Below are 13543 nucleotides of genomic sequence, written 5' to 3' on the forward strand. Positions count from 1 at the left end.
GTATGCATAACAAAAGCTGCTTCGGGGGGAATGTCAGCCATTTTTGATAAGGTTTTCCACTACTCTTTGAGAAATTAATCAATTTGTTTGTTTGCGCAGGGAAAATGACAATCAGGATGAAGATTTGGAGAGAGAAAAAAAGAAGAAAAATCTGAGATTAAAAAAGGGAGAGATAGATGTAATAACAATATTATCCGCCTCAATCTAAGATCCCATAAAAATAACCCGAACTCGCATTTAATGATAGTCCCAATAGGTAGAGAGAGAGAGAGAGAGAGAGAGAGAGAGAGAGAGAGAGAGAGAGAGAGACTCACAGACTTACTTAATTAGGCCACAATTCCAATCTTTATATAATTAGCCGCTTTCTCCTTTCAGGTATATATCATTGTTATCTTCTCTCTCTCTACCTTTGTCTAATCGTACCGCTTCCAGGCTTATCTTTACCCTTTTCCAGTTTCTATCTCCCTCTTCCATCTCGTGAGATTGAAAGCTTTGGAGATTCAAGGATGTTTGTGAGATGATTGTGTTACTCGAATAGACGCTTATCTCTATAAGTTCCTTTCTTGCGTACAGACCTCATTTAGAGAAGGTAATTAGTTTGTAACAACCTCCAGTTTGCACGCTAAATTAGGCACCTAATCAAATTACTCGATTGCTATCCTATCTTTGCTTACACAGACAACGCCTAACAACTTCTATGGCGTGACAGCAAGTGGAATGTAAATTAGTGTCGCTTTAAGGTCAAGTGGTAACAGAAACAAGGAAATTCAACCAGACTATAGCACTCAGCAAGAATCCTATTGATCGTCAGGGTCCGTGTAGCTCAGGCCCTTAGATCAACAGTACGTTTGAATGAGAGAGATCCGTAACGGTTTGCCTGCCAACGGGAATTTATTATAAACATAAAAATTTGCTGCGCTCTCTGTAGAGTTTTATTATTTCATTACCGACAGAGGTCGTTCCAGGAATTTTTGTTTTACCTATATAAAGATAATTTCGTTTTATTTTGTTGTGCACATCACACTAATTCGAATTAAAAGGGTGGAATAAGCAAGATATAAGGAACTGTAATTGACGTTTATTTTTCATAATGGAAGTAATAGTACATAGCTAAAACTGTTTTCATTTTTGTAAGTTAGCGGAAATAAGTTTAAACGTTTGCTGGAATTGAGACAAATGTCATCATTTTGTACGAGAAGTGATTATCCTTGAAGATATAAGAACTATCTCGAGAATAACAAAACTTAGTCTATACAGATTCAAATATTTCCGATGGAACTATTTACTTATCACCAAGAGATAATCAAACATCTCTTCTTTATTTAATAAAAAAGTTTATTTTTTTGAACACATCAGATTTCAAATAGAATTATAAAAGCACGTTGTTTTTAATAATAAAACCGAATAATAATTCATAATATAGATATCTTCATAATAATTTTTAAAATACAGTTGAGAGTAATCAGCATAAGGATGTAGCATTGTGTAAAATACGCAGCTTAGTTACAAATGACATTCATGAAGAGATACCGGATAATCACACGAGAGTTTGGCCTACACAAAAACACCATACTTTGTGGTTCTTGAGAAATTTCATTGGCAGTTTGTTCGAGGAGATCACTTTCAATAATATGAAGTTATAAAACTGCTTTCCGCTTTTATTTATTTATTATTATTTATTTATTTATTAACACGATGGGTTTTCTTTAAATGTTCTGTTTTTCTTTAAGAAACATTTTTCTGTTGATTATTAAGTGTGTTGATATATAAATATTTTTTTCGATTAAAATATAATAACTAAGGGGGGATTTTTTGTTTCTGATTATTATTATTATTAGCGATAATTAAAATTACCCTTGATTAATAAAATATAATGATTCGGATTTACGGTATTGGGCAAAACAAAAGTACTGAACGTCGACCCTTGTAGTACACAAGCTGTGAGATATGCCGTTCGACTGCATGCACATTAACAGAAGAACACGTGTAGAGTCTACGCCATTATATTTAGCTGTAGCAGTGGCGTTGACGTTGGAAGAAAAGATGCTTATTGTGGAGCATTATTTTCTTTCATACGGAGTTGGTAGAGCAAATGGTCAAAGAATTCGACATGTTTGGGAGCAGTTTGTTCGTCGTTTCTGTAAGCGTGCCCCGAGCAGTACTGACATCATAGCCTTAATCGAGTGTGTTCTGTCGCAATGCATACGGCATTTGGGATACAGAGACGGTCGCTACTGGCTGACGTTTCGTACCTCATTCAGTGGGTCAATGTTTAACAGCATCGAATTACGTGGCAGGGTCGGAATACTGTGAACGCGTGTTGGCCAATTTCTATGAAGATCTGTCCATCCTCCTAAATGTCTAGTTCTCGGACGAAGCGCATTTCCAAGCGGTCGTGTAAACAGACAAACCTACAGGTTTCTTAGTTTCACGAGACCTGAATTTGTCCAAGAAAAACCTCTTCACAGCGAGAAGGAATTAAGTCCCACTTCACTGAAGAGTGTCGTGTAACCGTGACCTTGAATAGCGGACGCTACATCGAGAATGGGTTGGTTCCGCTCACCCAGGATTTGCATAGTGTCGTGCAAAACACATTCCATTTCGTGCGCAAGTATTCTATCACGACGGAAGAACCTGTAACACACCACCTGGTTCTAGAGCCTATTTATTAGAACACTTCCCCGGGAGGTCCATTTCGAGGTTTCCAGCATTCTCGTATCCTCATGACCTCACATCACTTGATGCTTTCGTTTGGGGTACGTTGAAGGGAATTGGTGTTCCTATCTTGAAAGACAAGGTGCCTATTTCGAGCACGTAAACTACCGTCATTAATTCTTTATTCGATCAAGATTCCGATAGTTATGAATATACATATCTTCATGTGTAACCTATATTTATTAGTTGATAAACCCGTATACTCCAGAACATATATCGTTGTAATTATTCTTTTTTTTTTTTTGCGCCATACTGTAGAATGATAGTTGATTTCTAATCAAAATTTATAGATTTATTTATATTTCATTTGATAATTATCATTAATTAAATATCATTTATTTTAATTTATTTAAGCACTTTTACGTGAATACATTTAATTGGTAGAGTGTGATATAATATATAATTTTATGATTTATTTAAATGGAACAGACAACAAATTTCATTTATAAGATTTATTTTCTATTCCTAGAAAAGGTGTTGTAGATGAAAAGAATGAATCACAACTAGTTTTCAAGAAACTTTTACATCAAGTAAAAAATAGAGCTGATTTTTAGTAATATTTTATGATTATATATATTTTATTAATGCAGTGCGGTTCTAATCTTATTTTTATACTTTTTCTCTAGATTTATGTAATGATTTGAACTTAAATTTACATTAAATTCGAACAAGTTAGTGTTAAAGATGACAAGAATGCCATTAAAAACACAAGAAGCGTACTACTGCAGTAATGAATGAATAAATTAGGAGTAAATATTGCTAGCGTTATGTGTGAAGTGCAGCAATTTCGATTTGAGGGGAAAAAATGAAAATAATTTCTTCTTCATCATTTTCTACCTAGGTAATAGTGGCGCGCTCTCTAATGTGTTTCCCAACTATTTTTTTATCAGAAACGTTTTCTCAAAATATCTTTTTAATTCTTATATTTTTTTCAATATGTGTTTATCTATCCCTATGCATTTTCTATGGAGTTTTGTTTACTGATATTTATTTGTTAATCGTTCTTCTCTTAGTTTTATTTGAAAACTTTTAGAAGAACGATGCTTTAGACCGAAACAGGAACTGTAACTATACAATTCGTAATTCGCATTGCAACATCGAACCTGCAAACGAACAATGGTCGGAGTGATAAGTACTCAGTGCTGATCAAGTTGGTCGAAATATTCTCCTTCTTTATAGACTGTCCTTAAAAGAAGAAATAGTCTGACCCCTCAAAGTACAAAATCTGTACTTTGAGTTTTCAGATTATGGTCCTTGAGCGAAAATGTAATGATTTTTTTAAAGTAATATTTTTAAATAAAAATATTTTATCATGCAGCTCATAACCAACCTCAAACGTTTGTGGGTGCGATTTACGTTAAACGTGAAAGAGAATTATGAATTGTTATTTTAAAAAAAGCAATAGAGAGCGTTTTTAAGCAACAGGGACTAATCATAAAGTTAATTTATTTTAGTCAACTTTATTCTTGTCACGTTGACTATCAATCATGCATGGAATTGAATTTGTTGTGTGTGTGCGTGTAGTTGCAGCATTTTTTACTGAACAGTCTACTGACAACCACGTTAGTTACTGTATACGGCGAATTTATACAACGTGAGGATTTCTGAAAAAAAATTACGACTTTCTTATGGTAGTCACGTATCCGTAACTTCGTATTTTGCATATACGCTCTGCGATCAGAATGCTCGATTGGTTCCATTTTTCTCTACTTCTACAGCTACTTCAGAAGGCATACTAATACATAGAGAGGGAGGTGAGGAAGATCTCAGTCCAATTCACCGAGTATACTATTTAGTCCCATCCACTTGTAGTATTTTTGTCTGTTAATTGCGTGTGTTCACTGGCAGATTTGCCTCTATGTGGGAATAAAAATCGAGTTTCCGGGAGAACATGTTCTGTCGCCTTATAAGGGTTAACTCACTTTCAATTTCAAAACGTCTATATGAAGATTCCTCTCGATATGACGAGTACTAAACGTACGTCTTTTCTATTGAAAGGGCCTATCCACTAATATTTGTCCAACTGTTCTTCCAAAAGTACCAATCAGTAAGTCAGGAAAAAGTATCTGACAGTACTGTGTAAGTAATATTCTGGATAAACTTCTACTCTTGAATAGACATGATTGTAAGATATTCTTAATTCTAATTCAATTTTGATTACTTTTCCTAAGTAAATATCTACGATGTTACAATGAAAAACAACAACAACAAGATTTAACTTATCTCTTCTCAACTGATATTTGTAATTATAGAAGTGTGTATTATCCGCTGGAACATCAGATTCCAAACACTCCCATGTTTATGAAATTATGAAATTAAGTTGTCATGCGCATAACAATCTGGATTTGTCGTAATAAAATTTTGCTTATAAAAATATTAAAAAAAACTGTAAATAAATATATTTTTTTCAGATCCCTTCTGGTTATTATTTTAATGTTCAGTATCACAAGTCATTGTGAAAAATAAGGCATATTTATTCAGTTTGCGGTGTCATCAATGTACAAAAAGAAAATCTTAAAAGGAAAAGACAGTGCTAGTTAGTGAGAATGAATATATTAATCACTTTATTGTTATCCCTCAATTTTTGGCTTATTCGTTTCAGTGGTGCATGATAGTATCTACCAGATTTCGGTCTTGTAGGATAAAATAACATCTAGATGATAAAATTATCTAAACAAACCTTGTATGGTAATATTCATTGCCACAGCAAGCGACCCTACATTTTGTATCACTTTCTATAATTGTGTATATCAATTCGAATCGGTTGTAAATTTCGCTAGAAAATGGTTATTTATTAAAAATATTCAGAACGACTCATTAAATTTAACAGGTTTTTCAAATTCTGAATATGAATAAAATCTATTCAACCAAATCCGAGTTATCGGATGCATAACAACTAAACGAATCTAAAAGGTATGTATTTTGTAAAACGAAACTAAAATGATAATTACATTTTGATTGTAAAATTTAATAATTATTTATAAGTGTTAAACAAATGAGGAGATTGTAAAAAAACACTTTTACGAGACAACAAAGTACGTCTTTTATAATTACGGCATGAAAGACATTTTTCTGACAGAAAGTGTTTTGGCTGATTTTATTTTTTTCTTAAAACAAAAGCCCATTTGTTTCCAGACGCGTAAAAATATGTTTCTGTGGTAACAAAGTGTGAAGCAAAGAAGTAAAAAAAAAAAAAAAAAAGTTCGCACATGCGTATAACGCTATTGATTGTTTAGTGGTTACCTGATCTCTCTCTTTACGTCACTAGCAGCCATGGAGCATGCTGAGAGCCCAGCAAACTCGGATGAGAGAAAGAGAGAACTGTTAGTCTGTCACAGAACGCTACAGCCTGGCGAGCGCGATAGGCATCCCCCTGTGAAGAGTAATGTGAAGGAAGACTAGACACACGCAATCACTGATTATTAGCTACTGTGCTACTATCTGGATGAGAACGAATAACATCGCATTTGGCATGCAGGTGATTAGATATGGATGCAAAGTTTGGTGCTAATATATTCATCTCCTTACCTTTATAGAGAGATATTTAGATACAAGGATTGAGTCGTCACAAAACCTAAAACTATACTTTCTTTTAGATGTAAGTTTTCGTAAGAAACTAAAGCTTCATTCAAGAATTTCCAAATACTGAAACTTCTTCATTCGATCAACAGGTAAGCCTTTCATGGTGTTAAGTAGTGATTGTATCCAGGATTAAGGTATGCATTGTGTACATTTCCTAGTTTGTAATTTAGTTATGTACACATTCCGGAACATTACTGTAATCCACTGCTTAAGTATCAGTTCTTTCGTTTCGTATTTTGATGAGTTTGCTTTCCTGGTTCACAGGACTGTTATGCGGGACCAACACATTGACAGGGGCAGCATTAACTAGAATTGATCAAAATGTGCAGGCAATTTATTAAATTAAGTATAATTTTTTCAACGTAATCCCAATTCTTTTCCAAATACTTTATAAATCTGTCCAGAAGCTTCTTATGACTAAATATTTTCGGTTGTTTCTGCTGCCCAGTATGTATTGTTCCTCAGACTTGGTCGTCATGTATAACTCACCTCCCAAGCAAAAATTTATTTATAGGATCTGAGCTGTTCAGTTGGTGATTAAGAATTTAAAATTACGTTTTTGCATTGTTTTAATAATGGAATCGGCTAATGAACTAGAACATGGTTGTAGTGCAAAAAAATTAAAACCTTTTAACAGCGTTTTTCATCCTGTAAAAAGAAAACAAAAAAGCAAACCGGCAGAAGAACAAACACGCAATTTCCAGACATAATACACTGGCATTAACTGCTTTGGTTGTAATCCCAAACAGCTGCACGTAATCCCCCCCAAACAAACTTTTTTAACGATTAGTTTTTTTTACTATTTGTGTAGTTTTCCATTTATTCATCAAGTTTTTTTTCTTGTGTGTGTTTTATACTAAACACAATAATTATATATAAATGTCGTATAATTCGACCTCTTCTGGCCACAAAAATATTGCAATATTTATGATTGAACAACGTGTTGTTATAACGTTATTACAACCAATGATGCGGTCGCAAAGTGGAATTGAAATATTTATCCCTCGACTAACGAAACACAATGAAGCATTGTAAAGTGGGGAGTTTTAGACTTGTTTATGTACATAGTGAGATGATGACTTCCAGAGTGCGTTCTGACGTGCTGTATTATTCCTATACGTAGAGTATATTTACTTTGTAATTTCCTTGTACAAAATCGATACAATAGACTCACAGAAAATCGTTTTAGCTGTCACTGAATACCTGACCAACTAGTGGCTGAAATGATAAGTTGAAAGGTTACGCACATGCCTTCTGCCAAAACACTTCCACACGAACAGTGCATGGGATGATGAATGGATGGGTGGAAACAAAACTGGATTATGAATTAAAATGTATTTCAAACGAAATGGAGGTCACAGCAAGAGTGGACACATTTGATGGGAACAGAAAATTTGTTTTAAGAAATGGTGATTTTCGGGCTGAGTAAGTTTACACTCTAATCACTTTAGTTGGAGAAGGCGATAGTTTAAATTGTGTCTACAAGTTAAATATGTCTCTATGCCTTTCTTGTGACTTAATTATCAGTTTCATACGGAGACGTAGAGTTTTGCCGTTGGGAAAATTAGACTACTAATCCCACTAATCAAATAAGAAGTCGTGAGACCATGCATAACTTGAAAAACATAAAATTGAATAATGACTGAACAGTGTATTTTCAAACCTGACTATAGAAGTCAATACGTAGGTTTGTTTGTAAAATAAATATCACTAATATCACAAGACGTTTGCAATTAAGCGATTGTTTGTAAGGAATTCTGTACTTCCAAACTTAAATATCTTAAGCAGCTAAGATTAAAATTAAATTAATTTATGATTTCATAAGAAGCAAACCTCCACGTTACCAAACGGAGTTGAGCCTTTCACGGGTGGACGTCTCTGTTCCAACCAAGCATTTGGACTCGATCCCGCTGTGAGGGGGATGTTTGTACAAGTCTTCGTACAAAACTTCCATTACCGGAGTGAAACCACCACTTTTTAAAATAACTTCAAAATATTTGAAAAATGACCAACTTTATTAAAATCGTCTGTGATTAAAATCGACAAAAAAGTCTCAAGCATTGTGAATTTCCCAGTTCCTGCTCCACTCTTCAGACTCACAGTATACTCTGAATAAATTGTGGTTAATTAGGTTGTGTGGAAAACTATTCGACCTTCAGAGAGAAAGAGAGGAAGCTCTCAGTTAAATGCCAGTAATTGCCAATGGAATATGTTTGATTATTAATGAGGCGTAGTAATTTCTGTTAAAATGGGAGTCGAAGGGCTTCATCCATCTAAGTTAATGATTTGATTCGTTAAAGTAAATGCTGTTAAAGGAGAGAGAGAGAGAGAGGGGGGGGGGACATCCTAATTTCGCAGAGCATAAAAGCAACTAATCGAACCAACACTAGACGCATTTGCAGAACACATTAATGAAATCCTAGCCATTGGACTTCTCAGATTGAAGGAGAACTCTCTAAGTATCCACCACTTCCTGAAGTGCACTCTTACCCAACCGTATTTGGGAGACCACAAACTCCGTAGAGAGACTAGAAACGCGAATTTTAATTAGCACGTGGCTTAAGTGATTAGCTTCTGTGGCACATTCCTAAAGGAAGCGAAGATAACGCAAATTTTAAGTATCTTTAATGCTTTCTCATTCTTACTTGGCTTATGGCGCGCGTGTTGCCTCCGTTATAAGTAGAATAATGTTTTCTTGGACAGCAATCAACTCCCAAGAAGAATTTCATTCTCACTTGTTATGTATTTGTAGTTAAATTAAAGACTGGCTTATTGTAAAATTCTTCCACGTTTCCATAGAGACCGTATAAAGTGCAGCCATTAAAAGCACGAGGCTTTGTAACGTAATTAAGTACAGAATGCACGTTAAGCCTGTAGTATTGTTGAACGATAAGGAAAATTGATAAGAGAGAGAGAGAGAGAGAGAGACTGTTATGTTAGCTTGTTCCTTCATTTCTTGTGATTAGAAGAGCTATTTCACGATGAAGAAAAGATAATGTATGATTTCAAATAATGTACCCTTTTATGTTAAAGATAAGAAGTTTAATCGTAAGTTATGTTTCAAATATAAGGGAAGAAGAGAGTCAAGGTTTTGTCCTTGTATCATGTCAAGAAGTTAAGCAGAATATAAATGGAAGCATGCTCAAAAGGAAGACACTTAATGGCCTTCAAACTCAGAACCAAACAATCATGAAGAAAAACACTCATGAAAATGGTACGTCTGCAATAGTGTCGTATTCTCATATAGTAGCGCAATTGATGGTCACAGCAATTGAGTTTGAATTCATGTTTGTTTTGTGTAATTTTATAGACTGCTTCTCTTTTTCTGATATTTCTGACATATGATTCACGTAGTTGGTATTGCCATTTCTAAAGCATTTATCGGGTGGCACAGGGGCCTACTTTAGCAAACTGCCATCCTATGGTCTCCCTTCCACATTCTGCAACTGGATCCCCAACTTTCTCACTGTCATAGTGGATGGTTTCCTCTCCTCAGATTACTCCATCAATACAGGAGTACCCCCATGGTTCTGTTCTTTCACCCACTCTCTTCCTCTTGTATATGAATTACCTGTTCTCAGACTTCCAGTCTTATCCGTAACTTTGCCGATGGCAGTACACTCCATTCCTCTTTTTCATTTGACAAACCTTGTAGTGCTCAAGTATTAGAATCCTCGAGATCTACCACGACCAGTGTCCTGAACTCCGATCTCCTAGCTACGAGGGGTTTCCCATAAAGTACGTTAACGCATTTTGTTGTTAAGAATGATGAAAGGGAATGAAATAAAATACGATGGTCAGACAGACTCGTTAATAACGTCCAAAAACACCGCCATTACAGTGTGGAGTTACTGTCGCTTCACCGCTAATTACAGTTGATTTGCAAGATGGCAGCCATCGTGCGAGTGTGGTTCAAAACAGGTGTCTGTGTAGTTATTCGTTTTTGGCAAGCAAAAGTGACATTCACCGTGAACTGGTTGCTGAGAATGGCGAAAAGGTGACATCAAAGAGGCAGGTGCGTGACATTGAAGATCGATATTGAGCAGGCAGGCCTTCATCGAGCAAGACAGAAGATAACATTTCGCGCATTATGGATATCGTTATTGAAGTTAAATTGCGTGAGTTGAGTAATTCCAACTGTTTACGAAATTGTTCGATGTCATAGGCTTTCGGAAGGTGTATCCCGATGGCTGTTCCGATAATTATTAGAGGAGCATAAGGCAACACGCATGGAGAATCTGTTGCGATACAGCGAAAAAGGCGAGGATTTTCTCTCTCTCCTATTCACAGAAGACGAAAAGTGGGTTCATCACTTTACTCTTGAGAGAAAACAAGGCTCCATGACCTGGAAACACCCACAATCTCCTCTGCGCAAAAAATTTAAAACTGTTTCCACTGTCCACAGAATCATGTCTAAAGTGTTCTGGAATCGCCAAGGCGTTCTGTTAGTGGACTTCTTGTTGAAGGGAGGAGCAATCGATGCAGAGCGTTGCTGTGCAACGTTGGACAAACTGAAAGGGTTTTTGGGGCACGACAACGCTACTCCACACACTGCCCATACCACTCATGAGTGGTGTAGGCATTGTGTGGAGTAGCGTTGTCGTGCTACAGCCCCGTACTGCCCAGACTTAGCGCTTTCAAACTTCTATTTGTTCGAGCTCCCTCAAGAAACATCTTTCTGGAAGTCATTTCGCTACGAATGAGGAAATTCGTCAGGCGGTGCGATGTTGGCTACTGGATGTGGGCACTGACTTCTTCAGTACTGGAATGGATAAAATGATCTATCGTTGGGAAAATCAATAAATTTGGTAACTTTGTGGAGAAATAGTGCATATTCACTCATTTCTTGGTGTTTAATTTCAACTTCCTTTTGTTAAATATCCTCGAGAAAAGAAAAGTCTACTTCTCAATTCTTCATGTCCTCTTGCCCAACCTTGTAGAATTCAATGTCACCAAAACTTAGTCCTACTGACCTCTTGCAAGAAAGAGCTCGCATCCCTCTCCCTTACTTTCAGTGCTACCCAGATATCAAAAGACAATCAAATTTCACTTCTCGCACTGATCTGTACCTCCAGCCTTTCTGGAACAAATGCATTTTCACCCATAGCTTCTGTAGATGCCAACAAACCAAACTTAGGTTGGTTTTCCAAAATCCGTCCAACCATGTAATATTGCTCCCGTATTTGAGGTGGTACACCAAAATTCTCTCTAAAATGTCTCGATTCTATCCAGAAGAGGGCAATCCCTAATTAACGATCCCTCTCTCACAAACCAACCTCACACGGACGTTCAGTTTTGCCTTGTGCCTCTTCTACAGATACTTTCATGGACAGTGCTCTCTGCTGAATTTGCCACTATTATTTCTCCACTCTCCTCCAAAATCATTAAAACTAGAGCTACTGCTAACCAACCCCCACTCTTTACAGTCCATCTTGAAACTCACCGAACCAACTTTACTGCCTCTTCTGTTCTTTGGAAGAGCCTCCCCCACTCTGCCTTCCCCATAGAATACAACTCTTTTTTTTTCCTTTCGCTATTTTGGGTTGCAGTCGAGATGTTCGAAGATCTCCTATGGAAACATTATTTGATTGTAAAAGACAGAAGGTAATACAAAGCAAAGACATTCTTCTTTTAGTAAAATTATTTTAGTAATCTGGACTATATGAACTAGGAGCGTGTGGCTTATCCATCAGATGCACATGGATATGGTATATGACCATAAAATATTTTATTTGCAAACTGGAAGGAGTGAAGTTGCTGTAAATAATGTTGTGGTAAGAGGCTGTTTCACGTAAAATTGGCTTGTTTGAAACTTTGAAACGTTGGACATCTACGTTACTTGCAATGATAGAAGTCTTTGCAGACGAATCCGTGTAGACTCTTTCGCACAATCCGTGTACAAATGTTTACCACTTGATTGGAAAAAGGTGGCTTCGAATTAGGTCAAATATTCCGCGAGGAATATTAGTCCTTTTCCACCAAGCGTGAGTTAGTCAGTCTCACAAAGTACATCCTTATCAAAGAAACAAAGATTATTCTCAGAGTATACTGCGTCTTCTTTGGCTGCCTCCTCTTCAAATGATTTAAACTAATCCTATCCCATATGTAGCAGATGTAATCCAAATTTAACACCTACAGACTATACTGCCACTCAAAGATAATAATATTCCTGCGTAAAGTTTCCGTGAGATGCTTATTATATAACAGGCACCCATGCAATGTGTGGACTACATGATGGATAACTTAATGGATTCCCAGAAACAACTGTCAATGACACAGTCAAGAGGGAGCACTTTATAAATAGTTGCCAACCATTTCTCTCTTCATACCAATCGTTATAAATTTACAGCACGATTGATTGTGACGTTTCAGACAGCAAAGCAGCACGCGTCATTAGATGCAGTTGCTTCCATCATTCCAAGAACGAATTTTGCATCAAGGGGCGATGCATAACAAAATTAATTTTATCGCTAAGAACATGAAATCTCGGGGTCAAAAATGTAACATTGATTGCAGCAGCTGATTAATTATTGGGTATAGAAAGGAAAAGCAGACCATGTGATAGAACATGACGCTATCAGCTGTTGATATGGGAGATGTCGCCTTTAACGCCCACTAAATACAAAGAAAAGATTACATTCGTCTCTCGCTCAAAGTCCTACTCGTATATCCTAGGCATAAAGGTTTGCAATACTCACCCATCATTTCTGCAAATATGGAAAGGGACTAAACATGGAACTTTTCAAAGGTCATTACTAAACCTATAATACATTTGTACGGTGTGTGGGCAAGGAGTTTTCTTTTTTTTTTTCATTTTTGTCAATTATATATATATTTTTTGTAATTTTGTATTTATTTTTACATTGTCCGGAAACCCTGCTGTAGAGACCAAACATAGAATTTTCAGCCACTTCAGTCCTCCATTAAGCGGGAAGGTGGTTTGACACAGAGCAATGAAATTCATCTTCCATCTAAATAAAATCATACATCCAGATGCCCACGGCGGGATTCGAACCGGCGATCTGTTGGTTGGAGAGCAGGTACGCTAACCATTCGGTCAACCAAGCCGGCAATTAGCAGCGTTGTGGATTCTCACTGGGTGATGATCCTATGGACCATATCCTATTGGCTGCGGAGTGAATACGATGTCAATTTGACCACAGAGATCAGTACGTATCACAAATTATCAAAATCTTAATAACGTAATTACATATTTAAATTTCTTTCTTTCGATATTTTCATTAAT

At 36.3% G+C, this 13543-nt stretch overlaps 1 protein-coding gene across 1 annotated transcript in view; it reads left to right on the forward strand.

The window, feature by feature from the left end:
• Positions 1-6070: 6070 nt before the first annotated feature.
• Positions 6071-13543, forward strand: part of LOC150093836 (uncharacterized) — a 56207-nt gene continuing 48734 nt past the window's right edge. The window contains exon 1 of the mRNA XM_090413054.1: positions 6071-6386. The gene's annotated coding sequence lies outside the window, so the exon portion shown is untranslated. The remainder of the gene's footprint in view (positions 6387-13543) is intronic.

The sequence above is a fragment of the Typopeltis vanoorti genome, chromosome 23, assembly GCF_054136105.1.
Source record: "Typopeltis vanoorti isolate ZY-2024b chromosome 23, IOZ_Tvanoo_1.0, whole genome shotgun sequence".
In the NCBI taxonomy this organism is placed as follows: domain Eukaryota; kingdom Metazoa; phylum Arthropoda; class Arachnida; order Uropygi; family Thelyphonidae; genus Typopeltis; species Typopeltis vanoorti.